At 40.5% G+C, this 16,242-nt stretch overlaps 1 protein-coding gene across 2 annotated transcripts in view; it reads left to right on the top strand.

Moving 5' to 3' along the window:
- The first annotated feature begins 104 nt into the window (after window positions 1-104).
- LOC129855579 (long-chain-fatty-acid--CoA ligase ACSBG2-like) overlaps window positions 105-16,242 on the top strand; it is a 58,811-nt gene continuing 42,673 nt past the window's right edge. The window contains exon 1 of one of the 2 annotated variants that reach the window (XM_055923393.1): window positions 105-227. The gene's annotated coding sequence lies outside the window, so the exon portion shown is untranslated. Of the gene's footprint in view, window positions 228-13,938; window positions 14,197-16,242 lie in introns of those variants that run through there. The other variant, XM_055923394.1, reaches the window with a different exon arrangement.

Here is a 16,242-nt window from a genome sequence, read left to right as displayed (position 1 = left end):
GACACGTTGATCTTTTAAGTCAGATACAAATCTTTCAGTTTCAAGTTACATTACCAAATTAAACTCCGCCACGTCACATTCTCCTCACAAAGAATCAGTACGCGCACACTTGAAGCTCAGGGCTAGTGAAGTTCACGTGTCTGTATTCCCTAATCAACAACTTCAGCGCCAAAGTTTGCAACGCTGAAGTTACCAGCAGGAAAAAGGTTGATTGTTTTGTATTGACGGTAAGGGCTAACATTATCAAACATTATTTTCGTAGACTTACTAGCGAATAATATTTGAAAACACAAGATAACTAACGATAGCGGTGTTGAACGCGTGATGCTTGTGTAGCGAACGTTACTATAGCTGGCTAGTTTACCAGGCGGTAGTTACAGATAGAGAAGAGCTATAGTTTTTGTTCACGATGATGCTCTTAATTGAAATGGAAAATCTTAATTGAAACGGGGATATTTAAACTTTGAAGCTAGTTTGGTTAACCTTAGCTACAATTAGCCACTGTTCTAGGTAACATTACTTTTGTTAGCACGCGACGGCTGGCTTCACAGCCTTTGCTAACGTTAGCTAATCAGCTAGGTAACTTACCGGTAGAATAGATATTCGAGGAATTTCTATTCGGTCTTTGCGGGTAGTTCGGCCAGTTAACCAACAGCGAGTAGATGCGTGTCATTCTATGTCAAACTCAGTGTTGGGAAGCTACTCTGAAAATGTATAGTTGACCAAGCGATCAATTACTTCAAATTTGAAGTTAAGCTTCGTTAAAGTTACCCTTAACAAAACTATAGTTTACTTAACTGAAGTTACTTTGAGAAAGTAGTGCACTACATCCAAAATACTTAGTGAGAAATTATCATATCTAAGTCTGAAATATAATAGATTGCATGAATTGAACACTCTGGAATCAGATGTTAACCGAAGTAAAAAGTCATTAACTACTGAAAACACTACCAAGAGTTGAATTTAGGTCAACTACCACCAAACTACAGTGAAATGTAGTTACATTTCTAGTTGGAACTAAATGTATTTCACTCAACACTGCAAACTAGTTGCTTTCAGTTCATAAAACCCCCCAAAAATATATATCCAGAGCCAGTGTAATAGGTGGGCATTAGGGGGCCTGGCCTGCCCTACCGTATTTAAATATTGGTAATTTATTTACATGACGGAGAGGAGCACAGACAGAATCATCAATCGCACGTAATGCATCTGAGCGATCGAAACGGCACCCCTCTGTCTCAGTATGTGTAGGCCATGTGTGATGCTGTCTGGCCAAAAAGAGTATGGCATGTCGTACTCTTGGTCAGACCGCATCAGATACATGGGCTACATATAGTATAGGGCTTTCCAACCCTGTTCCTGGAGAGCTACTGTCCTGTAGGTTTTCACTCCAACCCCACTCTAGCGCACCTGACTAACTAGCTGGTTATAAGCTGAATCAGGTTAATTACAACAGGGATTGGAGTGAACCTACAGGAGGGTCACATTAACAGGTAATACATTTTTATGGTTAAATTACATGTATTTACTATAAAAACCCATTTAAATGTGTGCACGCAACTGCGTGGAGGTTTCAGGGCTGGCGCCCCTCGCAAAACCAAAAGTCCCAGTAAAGCAAAATTATGTTGAAAAGGTGTTTTTAAAATACATTTTCCCAGACGTTGAAAATAAGTATTTTCTGAATTTACTGAGGTGCAGTCCCATCTGTGGTAAGCCTACCGTTTGTAAAACACCAAAAAAAGGTGTTTTACAATGTTTTGTTAACATGACAGCGCATTTATTTTATTGAGCTCCAATTAGGTTAGGCTATTTGATCATAGAAACCTACATGATGTAAAAAGTGTCCGTCTCATTACATTGTCATACATTTTTATCTCGTTTGAAACGCTATTAGCGCGCACCCCGCTACCTAGCTAGCCATTTCACATCGGATACACCAGCCTAATCTCGGGAGTTGATAAGCTTGAATTCATAAACAGCAGAGCTGCTGGCAAAACGCACAAAAGTGCTGTTTGAATGAATGCTTACGAGCCTGCTGGTGCCCACCATCGCTCAGTCAGACTGCTCTATCAAATCATAGACTTAATTATAACATAATAACACACAGAAATACGAGCCTAAGGTCATTAATATGGTCGAATCCGGAAACTATCATCTCGAAAACAAAACATTTATTCTTTCAGTGAAATACGGAACCGTTCCGTATTTTATCTAACGGGTGGCATCCATCAGTCTAAATATTCCTGTTACATTGTACACCCTTCAATGTTATGTCATAATTACGTAAAATTCTGGCAAATTAGTTTGTAATGAGCCAGGCGGCCCAAACTGTTGCATATACCCTGACTCTGTGTGCAATGAACGCAAGAGAAGTGACACAATTTCATCTGGTTAATATTTCCTGCTAACCTGGAATTCTTTTAGATAAATATGCAGGTTTAAAAATATATACTTCTGTGTATTGATTTTCAGAAAGGCATTGATGTTTATGGTTAGGTACACTTTGGAGCAACGACAGTCCTTTTTCGCGATTGCGCACTGCATCGATTATATGCAACGCAGGACACGCTAGATAAACTAGTAATATCATCAACCATGTGTAGATATAACTAGTGATTATGATTGATTGATTTTTATAAGATAAGTTTAATGCTAGCTAGCAACTTACCTTGGGTTCTTACTGCATTCGCGTAACAGGCGGGCTCCTCGTGAGGCAGGTGCTTAGAGCGTTGGACTAGTTAACCGTAAGGTTGCAAGATTGAATCCCTGAGCTGACATGGTAAAAATCTGTCATTCTGCCCCTGAACAAGGCAGTTAACCCACCGTTCTTAGGCCGTCATTGAAAATAAGAATGTGTTCTTAACTGACTTGCCTAGTTAAAAAAAGGTGTCAAAAAAAAAATCCATAATTACCGATTTCCGATTGTTACGAAAACTTGTAATCAGCCCTAATTAATCGTCCATTCCGATTTAATCGGTCGACCTCTACTAACTAGTGTTGCATGGTATTTTGAAACTGTTACTTTTTTTGATACTAGAACATAGGTCCCGTGTGGCTCAGTTGGTAGAGCATGGCGCTTGCAACGCCAGGGTTGTGGGTTCATTCCCCACGGGGGACCAGGATGAATATGTATGAACTTTCCAATTTGTAAGTCGCTCTGGATAAGAGCGTCTGCTAAATGACTTAAATGTAACATGAAAAATGGTTCTGTACTAGAATTTGTAACTTTCGGTTAGGGTTTGGCGGTATCCAGATGTCCATACCTTCATCCTGTGCTATCCTGGGATATACGATATTACCCGTAGTGCACACAAGAAGCACTATTTTATTTTTTCAAACGTAAAGGAGGCCCTAAAAACGTCACTTACCAGAATACTAACAATACTAAGGAATCCTCGTATGTGAACAAGCGCATTGCGAACATTTAGTATAGTTTAGGTCAGAAACTGTACAAGTAACTCAAAAATGCTACGTAGTTTGCTGCACGCACAAAACAAATATTAGCCAGCAAGGCACTTGATCCAGGAGAGGGTTCTCTGCTGTTACCAAGAAAGTGCTTGATTTTGGAAGAAGCCAGCTAGCCACTTAGCTAGATAGCTAACTAGCTACTAAATTAGCAAACCAAATGCACAACTGCAGAGCATTTTAGCACATTTTAGACAGTTAACTTAATAGTTATAAGATATCTAGCTGGAAAACATTTTGTAGTGAATATCATATGGTAATTAGATCACCTGGCGCACGCTGCACGACAGTGAGTGACTCAAGGCTCCGGTTGTTTTGTACTTAAACATGTTACTGGGGATTACCGTATGCTACTTAAGAATGTGATCGGTGAAATAAAGAACATTGCGTTTTATTATGCCTTTTTTGCAGTGGTATTGAAGTCAATTCTATTATTGTAAAAACACTAGCAATAACCCTCTGCAAAATTAATTTATTCAAACAGTCACTACCACATTTTCCACATCCGATGTGCTTTAAGTCTGAGTTCAATAGTTCCAAAACAATTTGGTTTTACTTTCCTTGGTCATTCAGTTTGGAAGTGGGGTACTTCCCTGTTTCCTTTTTGCATTGTGAACTTCCCTAGGAGGGGGATTCCCGCTAAGACTATTCATTTTAGGTGAGGAAATTTGTTTATCTCAAATTAATAGTACAATCCGGAGTCGGTGTTTCAGCTCCAAGGCAGCCCTGTCTGGAACAGAATAGGTAAACTGCATTGATTTGTTTTGTACTTCATCTTGTTGCCACGGGATATAACTTACAAATTGACTTACAAACATCGCTGCTTGTCATTTTTCGTTAGAGTTGGTTACTTTGACTGAGTTATGTGAGTGAGGGATGGTAGTTTCAAAGCAAAGTGGGCTCTAACCTACTCAAGCCACGGAACTGGCTAGACCTTCCACATTGGTGCAAATTCAGGCTATTTACTGCAGAGGAGGAAATTTAAAATGTCTACTAAAACATTTCTGCACTACTTTCTCTTCCACCATAGACTGACATCCTCTGGAGGAAAACATTCTCTTTTTGATTTTCTGTATTATCAGGCCCTGTCTCTGCAAACTAGAAATACAGGAATGAGCTGCCAAGCAGAATTGATTGTCCTGAGTCATTACCCATAATTTTAGCATCCATGTGTAAAACTAACTCTGGTTTGATTACTTTTTGTGGCCTGCTTGTAAGGTTGCACATTTTGGGGAATATTCATAGGTGGAAACTTTCTGTGGGAATTAATGGGAATATATGCAAATTCATATTAATACCATTTTAAAAAACAAAAACATTTGCATTGGATATATTTACCTGTCACGCCCTGGCCTTAGTATTCTTTGTTTTCTTAATTATTTTAGTTAGGTCAGGGTGTGACATGGGTAATTTATGTGGGTTTTGTAGTGTCTAGGGTGGTTGTAGGTTTAGGGGGTTTATTTAGAGTAGTTGGGTTTATGTTTAGTGTAGTTGTCTAGGTGTGTCTATGGTTGTGTAGGTGTTTAGGAAAGTCTGGTTGCCTGAATTGGGTCTCAATTAGACAGCTGGATATTGTTGTCTCTGATTGGGAGCCATATTTAAGGTAACCATAGGCTTTAGCTGTTTGTGGGGAATTGTCTATGTCTAAACGTTAGTAGCTTGTGTGTGCACTTTCGTTTTGTAGCTTCACGGTCGTTTGTTGTTTTGTTAGTTTGTAAGTGTTTTGTTTCGTTTTGCCTTCTTCAATAATAAAAGAAGATGGCTTATTTTCCACATGCTGCGTTTTGGTCCGTCTCACTCCCACACGATCGTGACATTACCATATCATATGGAGACCGGAAAAAACATTTTACCTTATAATAAGTAAACATAATTGCAAATGATTAAATACTTCCAATATAATTTTTTCCCCCAAATGTAGTGAATTGAACTTTTAATTGAGTTGACTTCACATGGGATGATTTCACTGAACAACAAAAGAAAGGGAATATTGAATGAACCACAATGATCCATCGGATATCCCAAAAAATATTTTTCAACATGCATCAGTAAAATGATAACCAAAACTTTAGTTTTCAGACTATCTTCCTCTCAGGCTTCCATGTCTTCTCCCTGGACATCCTCAATGTCCACCTCTTGAACATCAGACCCTGAGGCCTCATCTTTACTGTCACTTTCCAACTGTAACGGATGTGAAATGGCTAGCTAGTTAGCGGGTACGCGCTAGTAGCATTTCAATCAGTTACGTCACTTGCTCTGAGACTTAAGTAGTGTTGCCCCTTGCTTTGCAAGGGCCTCGGCCTTTGTGGAGCGATGGGTAACGATGCTTCGTGGGCAACCGTTGTTGATGTGTGCAGAGGGTCCCTGGTTCGCGCCCGGGTCGGGGCGAGGGGACGGTTTAAAGTTATACTGTGACATTGATGCTGTTGACCCGGATCACTGGTTGCTGCGGAAAAGGAGGAGGTTGAAAGGGGGGTGAGTGTAACGGATGTGAAATGGCTAGCTAGTTAGCGGGTACGCGCTAGTAGCATTTCAATCAGTTACGTCACTTGCTCTGAGACTTAAGTAGTGTTGCCCCTTGCTTTGCAAGGGCCGTGGCTTTTGTGGAGCGATGGGTAACGCTGCTTCGTGGGTGACTGTTGTCGATGTGTGCAGAGGGTCCCTGGTTCGCGCCCGTGTCGGGGCGAGGGGACGGTTTAAAGTTATACTGTTACACAACCATGTTGAAGATGGCTCGCTGTCAGCCTAAAAAGCCTCAAATTTGCCCGGAAGGCCACCAATTTTTCAACCCTTGTATTGATCAGCCTGTTGCGTGCTTTGGTGTGTGTGTTCTCAAACAAGGACCAGTTGCGCTCTGAGGCGGCTGATGTTGTTGGGATTTGGAGGAGGATGGAGGCAACAGGGGAAAGAGCCTCAGCTCCACCAGGTGGCTGATGAGATATGTTGGTACGACTGCCATACTGCATCTCCATCCCAAAGCCCTTGCATGGAGGTGTACCTTCGAAGACTGCCAAGAACCATGCCCTCATCCGGGCCAAGGTGGCGAGACACGGTGGTGATGACACCATAGGCCTTGTTGAGAAAGAAAGGTTTATCTTGCCAGCATACTTGGGGTCCAACATGTATGCTGCGGTGTGTATGGGCTTCAGGCAGAAGTCTTCACGCTTTTTGATGTATTTCAGAACTGCAGTTTCCTCTGCTTGGAGCAACAGTGAAGTGGGCAGGGCAGTAGGGATTTCTTCTCTTACATCTGCAAGTAGAGTCTGAACATCAGACAGGATGGCATTGTCTTCCTCAATCCGTGCAATGGCAACTGCTATAGGTTTCAGGAGTTTCAGGCTGCTTACCTCTCTCAAAATGCATCATCCAGGAGGATCCTCTTGATAGGGCTGTCCATATCAGCAGACTGGCATATGGCCATTTCTTGGAGAGACTCCTTCCCTTCCAGGAGACTGTCAAACATGACAACGCTGGGCAGCTTCAATGTGGTGCGCTTATTCTTCTTCTCACTTTGCTTGGTGAGGTAGATTTCTGATAACTTGATGACCCTTCACGTACCTAACCATTTCCTTGGCTCTCTTGTAGAGTGTATCCATTGTTTTCAGTGCCATGATGTCCTTGAGGAGCAGATTCAATGCATGAGCAGCACAGTCAATGGGTGTGACATGATCAAGCAGCCTTCATGACCAGGCAGCATTCTGTCACCAGTGCAAATACCTTCTGTGGTCCAAGGTCAATGATGACTGCCTTCAGCTCATCTGCAATGTATAGACCGCTGTGTCTGTTCTCTTGTAGAATACTGGTTGAGGGGTGGAGATTATGTAGTTAATTATTCCTTGCCCACGAACATTCGACCACCCATCAGAGATGATTGCAATAGTCTGCTTTCTCTATGATTTGCTTGACCTTCACTTGAACTCTGTTGAACTCTGCATCCAGCAAATTAGTAGATAACGCATGTCTGGTTGGAGGGGTGTATGCTAGGTGAAGAACGTTCAGAAATCTCTTCCAATACACATTGCCTGTGAGCATCAGAGGTGAACAGGTTGCATACACAGCTCTTGCATGACATTCATCAGCATTTCTCTGACTACTTTCCTCCATTGAGTCAAAAACAACTTCTGATTCAAGGAGGACCATGAGCTGTTGCTATCGATAAGGTGTCTGATTCATCATTTTCACCTAGAATAGATGTAGAGGGACTTTTGTCAGAGGTTGCTTGTTGTGAGCGCTGAGGGAACTTTATGCACTTGGCCTGATGATTCTCCATCTTTGTTGCATTCTTCACAGTATTTGCAAATGTACACAGCTTTTCCTTCTACATTAGCTGCAGTGAAATGTCTCCACACATCAGTTAGTGCACGTGTCATTTTCCTGTAAAGATGAGTGAACATTTTTAATTAAAAAACCCTCAAATAGAATTCCATGTACAGATAAATGGTTAAGTAGTTAGATTAAACAACTCCTTTTTGTAAGAAATGTTTTAAAATGAAACATGTATGGAAATAGGTGAATTTAACACTCCTCAAGCTAAAACCCACATTGTAGCAAAAACTAACTAGCAGAAATTGTTAACAAGTTGGAAATGATTTAAACACATTTTGCTGTAGGCTAATATTTACTACTTAACAAAAGTTGTCATTTATAAAATATATTCACCCCACCCAGTATTGTAATCAACTTACCAGAAAGCATGTAGCATCTCATTAGTGTGCAAGATCTTGAGAATCAGCTGAACATGTGATGGAAGAGTGCACTTCACATGTGATGGAAGAATGCACTGTGCATGCAGAGGGTTGCAATTCCATTGAATTTTGGATAGTTTAACCAGAATATGCCACAAGACCTAGAATTGCCTTGTGTATCCCACAAAAAAGGTTCACTGTTATAAGCTAACTTTTTTTGATACATTTAAGGCCTGGAATTTGGTGTAATCTTTGCAACCCTACCTGCTTGTGACCAGAGTATGAAAGGGGGAGGGTATGTGTTATAATCAAATATTTGCAGAATTAGTCAGAAGAAATCTGTCCGGTGGACGAGATCTGTCAAACCCATCTGGTTTTACAGCGCCTCAGAAAGGGACTTGAATGGAGGCTATGGCGGGGGCAGATGAAACGACCGCAGATTTTAATTGGCTGATCCCTGTCATCGCCATCTAACAACCCCTTAGAACCCCCCCCCCCCACCACCACCAACACTGTGGACTTCAAGGCGCGAGCAGCACAAATGAGTACGGAAAATCGGAAAGTTTGTGTCTTAGTGCATATAAAGTTTGTGAAATCTATTTCTAACTCCAAATCAATTGGCCTTCACAAAAATATGGTCAATGTGAAAACATTTATTCTGAGTAACGATTTTCATCCCACTCCCTCTCCCGTCTGTTTTAAGCAGCGCCCCTTTCAAGTCCCACTTTGTTGCCGTATTACCAGGCTCTATATGTAGTAGCAATTGTAGGGCCCTATAAAATGTGTTGTTTGGTTAGCAACGTTTCTGTAGCGCTCATGTGATTGCAGAGTTTGCAAAACAAATGGCCACTGGAATGATGCCAATAATCATGATATCATTCTGCCAGGTAGGCATAGGCTACTTTGTAGTTAACATTTCATTCAGAAGAGTTTTTGGAAAGCCTTTGTATCTCTACCAGAAGACTGTTGTCATTAGCCTCATTGCTAATAGCTACCCAAAGTCTAGACATACACTCATGCACCACACACACACACACACACACACACACACACACAGGGATACCTGTGCTCAAAAAGTTGCAGGAAAATACTAATCACTTTTGTGTTTTGTTCTTGTCTTTTTAACTTAGACAAATTACTGCATTTTCTAAAGTTCAATATATCGTGAATTTACTTTCATTAATCTGATTGTTATTTATTAAATCAGCTATGTTTAATTGTTACCTGTTATTTTTTTATTATATATATATATATATATTTTATCATGTAACAATTAACTCATTAGGATTTGTGGCACCATGAGTGGTTGTTTTAGAGTTACCATCGCCCGACTTAAACTCTAAAGGTCTTTACCTATTACATCCATAAAACAGTCAAGATATTAATCATAACCTCTTATATCATCATTCTGAACAGTTGTAACCTTCTTGGATCTGCAAAAACCCCAGCCTTATGATTCAGTACTACGCAAATGGATTTATTTATTTACTAGCTAACTAAATAATGACACAGAATAAACACACTTAATGCATGAGAAAAAGGTCCCTAGTGGACTGACCACATGGCAGCTTGTTACACAATGACATGGAGTGAGAAAAAGACACTTATCGTTGATACATTTTAGACACTTCTCACAGTAATCGTATACTTTACACACGAACCGCCGCCCGTTTGGAATAAGAAATCATGAATGTATTTACATGCGAGTGCCTTTGTTCGCCCTTTGTCTCTGTCGGAACCAGCCCTCCTTAGGAATGTTGTTGGCCTTTCAGCAGCATGCTTGTATGGCTCTCTGATTGTCAGAACGGGGTCTCCCCTTTCCCATCTTCTACTGTTGTTCACTCTGGAAGATTCTCCTTGGAAGATAAGCTAGCCAGCCGTGTCGATGGTTCCCTCTGAGAGTAGCATACTATGGTGATTTGAGAAGAGTAGTACAGTAGGAGGATTTGAAGAGTAGTAGGATGGTCCCACTAAAATGTGCTTTTCTAGATATTTGGCTTAGGACAGCTAATCAGCCGTACCAGTAATTGTCAGAGAGGGGAGTTTTCTCCTCTCCACCTTCTGTTGATAGTCAGAGTTTAAACCACTTTACATGCGCAGCTGCAGCCTGGCGATGTTTTGGTCTGGGAGGTGAGTTTTTTATTTTTCTTCACATGTTGAGGTTCAAAGTTCCAACCATTTCGAACGTGTAGCTACACTCCACTCTTTTCTGGTCTAATGTTAATTCTTAACCTATTTTATGCTCTCTTTCGAAATGGGCAGTTCCATCAGGCTGACATGCTCTCTAACCTCACTCGGGGCGTGGCTAATTACTTTGCACAGTTTGTAGAAGACAAGAGAATTTATGGCTCCTAAAATCATTCCTATCTCAAGAAATACTTTCATCATATTTCATATACAATGTTAAGGGTGGAAGCTTGACAGATAAAGGGGATATACTTTCCAAGTTACAGTATTTCCTTTAACCTTTTTAATGACATCACAAAATAAAAACCAATATGACATTAGTTTTCTCCGACCATTCCCAACATTAATATTATGTTAGAAATATTGTTCCAGTATTCACTTGTTGAACGTGTTAGAGTTTTGGTGGGAAAAGCTAGTTAACTTCTTTGGGGGAGGAGGAAGCATTTTCACTTTTGGATAAATAGCATGCCCACATTCAACTGCCTGCTACTCATACCCAGAATATAAGATATGCATATTATTAGTAGATTTGGATAGAAAACACTCAGAAGTTTCTAAAACTGTTTGAATCATGTCTGTGAGTATAACAGAACGTATGTAGCAGGCAAAACCCAGAGGACAAACCATTCAGAATTTTTTATTTTTTGAGGTCACTGTCTTTTCAATGAGTTTTCATTGGGACACCAGATTTCTAAGGAACTTGTTTGCAGTTCCTACCGCTTCCACTGGATGTCACCAGTCTTTGGAAATTGGTTGAGGTTTTTCCTTTGTGTAATGAAGAAGTATGGCCATCTTAAATGAGAGTCACTTGAAGTAAATTGTTTGAGGCACATTACCAGAAAAGTTGCGTCAGTTTGTTTTCTTTTATTATTGAACACATATCATCCCGTCTTCAATTTGATCGATTATTAACGTTTAAAAATACCTAACGTTGTGTTACAAAAGTAGTTTGAAATGTTTTGGTAAAGTTTACATGTAACTTTTGAGATATTTTGTAGTGACGTTGCGCAAGTTGGAAACTGTGTTTTTCTGGATGAAACACGCCAAATAAATTGACATTTTGGATATATATCGACGGAATAATCGAACAAAAGGACCATTTGTGATGTTTATGGGACATATTGGAGTGCCAACAAAAGAAGTTCGTCAAAGGTACGGCATGAGTTATATTTTTATTTCTGCGTTTTGTGTCGTGCATGCAGTGTTGAAATATGCTACTCTCTTTGTTTACTGTTGTGCTATCATCAGATAATAGCATCTTATGCTTTTGCCGAAAAGCCTTTTTGAAATCTGACATGTTGGCTGGATTCACAACGAGTGTAGCTTTAATTTGGTATCTTACATGTGTGATTTAATGAAAGTTTGATTTTTATATCATTTTATTTGAATATGGCGCTCTGTATTTTCCCTGGCTATTGGCCAGGTGGGACGATTGCGTCCCACCTACCCCAGAGAGGTTAACAAAGCCATTCCTTTGGTTGATCCTGAGACCTCTCAGGATCTCCTCTCTGTTCATTTATGATAGGGTATGAGCTGTCAAACTGACACAGTTCCCTCCCCTCTTCTGTCGGTGAGAGAAGGTCTGGTTACTGTCATCCATTGCCAAGCTGATCTGACCCATTCGGATCCTCACATGACAAATGCGTTTAGCTGATTTCTGCTGAGTTCAATTCCATTTATTGTTGAAATCCATTTTAATGTCTGGATTCCGTGAACCGTCTGCGTTCTTCGCATCAAGGATTTTATTGGGCTCTACAATTGAGCCTAGGGACGAGGTTAGGTCTGAAGATGTCAACTGGGCTGTTTTCTTGGCAGGCTTTTGTATGCTATTGAATAAAGCAGTGTTGGTTGTGTGTATGCTTGTTCATAGATGAGACTGTTGTGATGTTAGAAATAGGTAACTGAACGGCAGAAGTAAAGGTATGCGAGAGTGGACAGGGTGAAAATGTGAAGTGCACAGTAAGTCTATGTAAGCTATATACTTGACAGTGACCAGCTTGCCCCTTGGGTAAAATGGTGGCTTTGGCATTTGGAAACTATTTGGAACTTTTGTCAACCAGTGGTTAATAAGACGAACTTTGGTTATGATTAGTGAAGCCTTTGAGGCTTGCAGCAAATTTTGCCAAAAGAACAGTTCATTACTCTGAGCTTAACTCAATGCCCATTAGTGACATCTGCGAGTCAGCAATAAATGTGTTTGGTGTTAATGAACCTAACGTAGCAGGCATAAAAGAAACGTCTGAAACTAAATCTCCTACATACTGGTCTTGATGAGAAAACAGTTGGAAGTTTATCTTCTACACTGCTCAACCAATCCAGTTAATGTAGATTTCAGATGGAGTGTCGACTTGATAACGTCCAAAAGTGGAAGTTGTCACGGGCTCTTTCCATTTCCCCTGAAAACTGGAACATCTGGCCAGATGTTCAAAAGTGCCCTGCCCACCCCACCCACCACAATATTCATCAAACTCCATGGCACAGTGGTTAGTCGCAGGCCTTAGTAGCCTACAATCAGTTAAGCCTTGTTCACATTGGCAGTTTGAAGTGGCTCATCCTATTTATTTGCATATGCAATTTGAATCAATTATTTTTCCTGCAGTCTGAACAGCCAAAAATCACATGGAATAGGATATTTCAAGCCACATTTCAAACTACCTTCGTAGCTGGTTTGAAGTCAGATACAAATCTCATTCCTGGTCATGTGACTTGTCTGATTTATTTGCCCCGAGTGGTTTTCAGACTTATTTAGCATATCTTGTTGCTTGCTAGCTACTCTGACAGGTTGAAAAGAACATGTGGTAGCTAACTAACGTGTTGTTGTCAAATTAGTGAATATGCTAGAGAGCTAAGCAGCTAGCTAGTTGACTGCTGTCTAGCCAAAAAAATGACGTGTTTTGAAAGTTGGATCACTTAAAGCCTCAAAGAATAAGACGTTCTTACCCTAATGAGTTTGAACATTCAAAGCAACTGGGAAACGTCCATGGCAGGCATTGTCACCTTAGCTTGCTACATAACTTCTGAGTGACATTCAGTAGTCCAAAACAGATTTGAAAAACAAAACTGCTTTGAGCATTAACTGCAGTGTGAAGAAGGCTTTAGAATAACAGGTTTGCATCTTACATTGTGCTTCCCTTTTTTTGCCTTCAAGTTTACTATTTTTGAAAAACGAAATCTATGGCTTTCAGGATGCTTAAGACGAGCTTATATTCTACTAAATAAAACCAATTATTTGAACAACAATGTGCAGGAAGTTAGGTTTCACATTAAATATTTTTTAAATGGTGCCTTCCCTGGGATTTGACCCCATACCCTGTTTGAGTGTTCTATGATCCCCCAATCTTACCTGCTGCGCTACAGTTCAAGTGCACTATTTAACAAAAAATCCTAACTAGATTTCTAAGTACGGTGTCCAGTAGAGGTCAGTGTTTGAAAACAACTTGGAATCAAAGATGGCACCCCCGGTACTACTGCGAAATCAGTGCGGTCTCGTATTTCTCAACAAGCAGTTTGAAAATGCACAGTGATCAAGCAAAGCTTCAGACGTCATTGATCACGCGATAATGTTACTTTGAAACGAGCATCATTACATTGTATCGGATCAGTAGTGCTTTGAAGACCGTAACGGAGCTTCGGTATCAATCGTCCTATCACTAGCTATAGGCTTTACCGGCATTTAAAAAAGGGGCACTTCCGATCACGAGTAAATCCGATTTACGAATATCAAGTGTGATAAAATGGATATGATTACGAGTATGACGAGATCGGCATACCCCTACCTAGACCCCTCACACTCAACTCTGGACATTGAAATCAGTTCCACTGCTTCCCTCCAGGGACTGATTTCAACCTGGGACACCAGGTGGGTGCAGTTAATTATCAGGTAGAACAGAAAACCAGCAGGCTCCGGACCTCGTGGGGTAAGAGTTGATTACCCCTGCTCTAGATTATTTCAGATAAGTCAGTTGAAAGCAGAATGTACATTACAGTTCTGAGATCCCTCCTCGATGGAACAGGGGTGCTTAACGAACAGTTAACTCAACAGGTCTTTAATTCTAACCATCATAACTCAGTATAGTGTGCAATACTGCTCTCACTGAGTGCATCTCAGAGCGCATCGTTATGTTCCTAAATGACCCCAACAGATGAAAATACACACGATTTACTTTCCTATTCAATTATTAACAAATTATGCAAATAGCCTAATGCCTGAATGCATTTATTCCAGACACAGATTTAGATGAAGGTAGGCTAATTCGCTTGCTCCATATATTGTTTAACTTTTAAGAGGAGCAAAACCTTTCTCTCCTGATATGTCACATCTGTACAATCTATATTTTGTAATTTTTATTCTCTGATGTGTTGCTCTGTAAACATGCCTGGGTGAGAATAAATAATAGCAAGCATGGGCTTGGATCGCGACATAACGACAGACATCATTAGCAATGGAATAATAAGGGCCGACAAAGTAGGCTTACTAAACCACGCGAAGTAGACAGATAAATACAAGAATATGGCTTCAGCAAAGTCGAAAGGAAATAACTAGATTGAACAACAATGACTAGCTACAGATTCGGATTTCTACACAATGTTTGGAGAAGGGGAGACTTAGAGACGCGCCACAGAGGAAGAGCGGCTCGTTTTAATGCAATTTGTTGTAGCAGGCTCAAACAATACCCCGCCCATTCCTTTACAGACAGAATAACTAGCCAATAGCTCTTCACACTGAGTGAAAGATGCGGATTACTGTTTTCCCATCACAGATAATTACAAAAAATACTGGTCATAATCGTATCTAATCATATCCGTTACGATGCTGGTTTTGCCCGAGTACTCGGCACACCCCTAGTCTAGAAGATTTGTAAGGGGCCGTACAGACAGATTTTGTATCCTTTAAAAACGAGTAGGCCAATGTTTTTTCAATGGTGTTCATACGTTAACAATGGAGAGCCTCCATAGTTTTGTTCTTAGTTTTATGTGTGAAACTCTCCTGACTTTTTACCGTCAAAAGTATGTATTAACTTTGAGGGGACGAACGGTTTGACATTAATGTGTCTGTTATTAACCGTCTGTCTGACCTAACTCTTCGCCTGCAGCAGTGATGACAAAATTGTCTAATTCTCCTGTAATTATTTTTCTGTTTGCACCTATTCTGTTAAATTTGAGTGAATTCACTCCTGAGACTCATTCTAGTGTATTGGGCCTTAAACATTTGTTTTTTTTTGTGGCGAATGAGTTATTAGTGGGTGGATTTTTTTTTTTAACTACAAGCAATATTAACTCCTATAAAAGTATATGTAACTGATGAAAGACCAAAGGCGCCAGTAGTTCTGGTTAATTATTTGATGAAGCAACAGTAACTAAACTCATCAAAAAAAAATGGCCTCACTGTCAACTGCGTTTATTTTCAGCAAACCTAACAAGTAAAAATATTTGTATGAACATAACAAGATTCAACAACTGAGAAATAAACTGAACAAGTTCCACAGACATGTGACTAACAGAAATTTAATAATGTGTCCCCTGAACAAAGGGGGGGTCAAAATCAAAAGTAACAGTCAGTATCTGGTGTGGCCACCAGCTGCATTAAGCACTGCAGTGCATCTCCTCATGGACTGCACTATATTTGCCCTTTCTTGCTGTGAGATGTTACCCCCCTCTTCCATCAAGGCACCTGCAAGTTCCCGGACATTTCTGGGGGGAATGGCCCTAGCCCTCACCCTCCTATCCAACTGGTCCCAGACTTGCTCAATGGGATTGAGATCTGGGCTCTTCGCTGGCCATGGAAGAACACTGACATTCCTGTCTTGCAGGAAATCACAAACAGAACTAGCAGTATGGCTTGTGGCATTGTCATGCTGGAGGGTCATGTTAGGATGAGCCTGCAGGAAGGGTACCACATGAGGGA

Source organism: Salvelinus fontinalis, chromosome 5, assembly GCF_029448725.1.
Source record: "Salvelinus fontinalis isolate EN_2023a chromosome 5, ASM2944872v1, whole genome shotgun sequence".
NCBI classification, from domain to species: domain Eukaryota; kingdom Metazoa; phylum Chordata; class Actinopteri; order Salmoniformes; family Salmonidae; genus Salvelinus; species Salvelinus fontinalis.
Note: the sequence above shows the minus strand (reverse complement) of the source record. Positions and strands in the feature narration are given on the sequence as shown.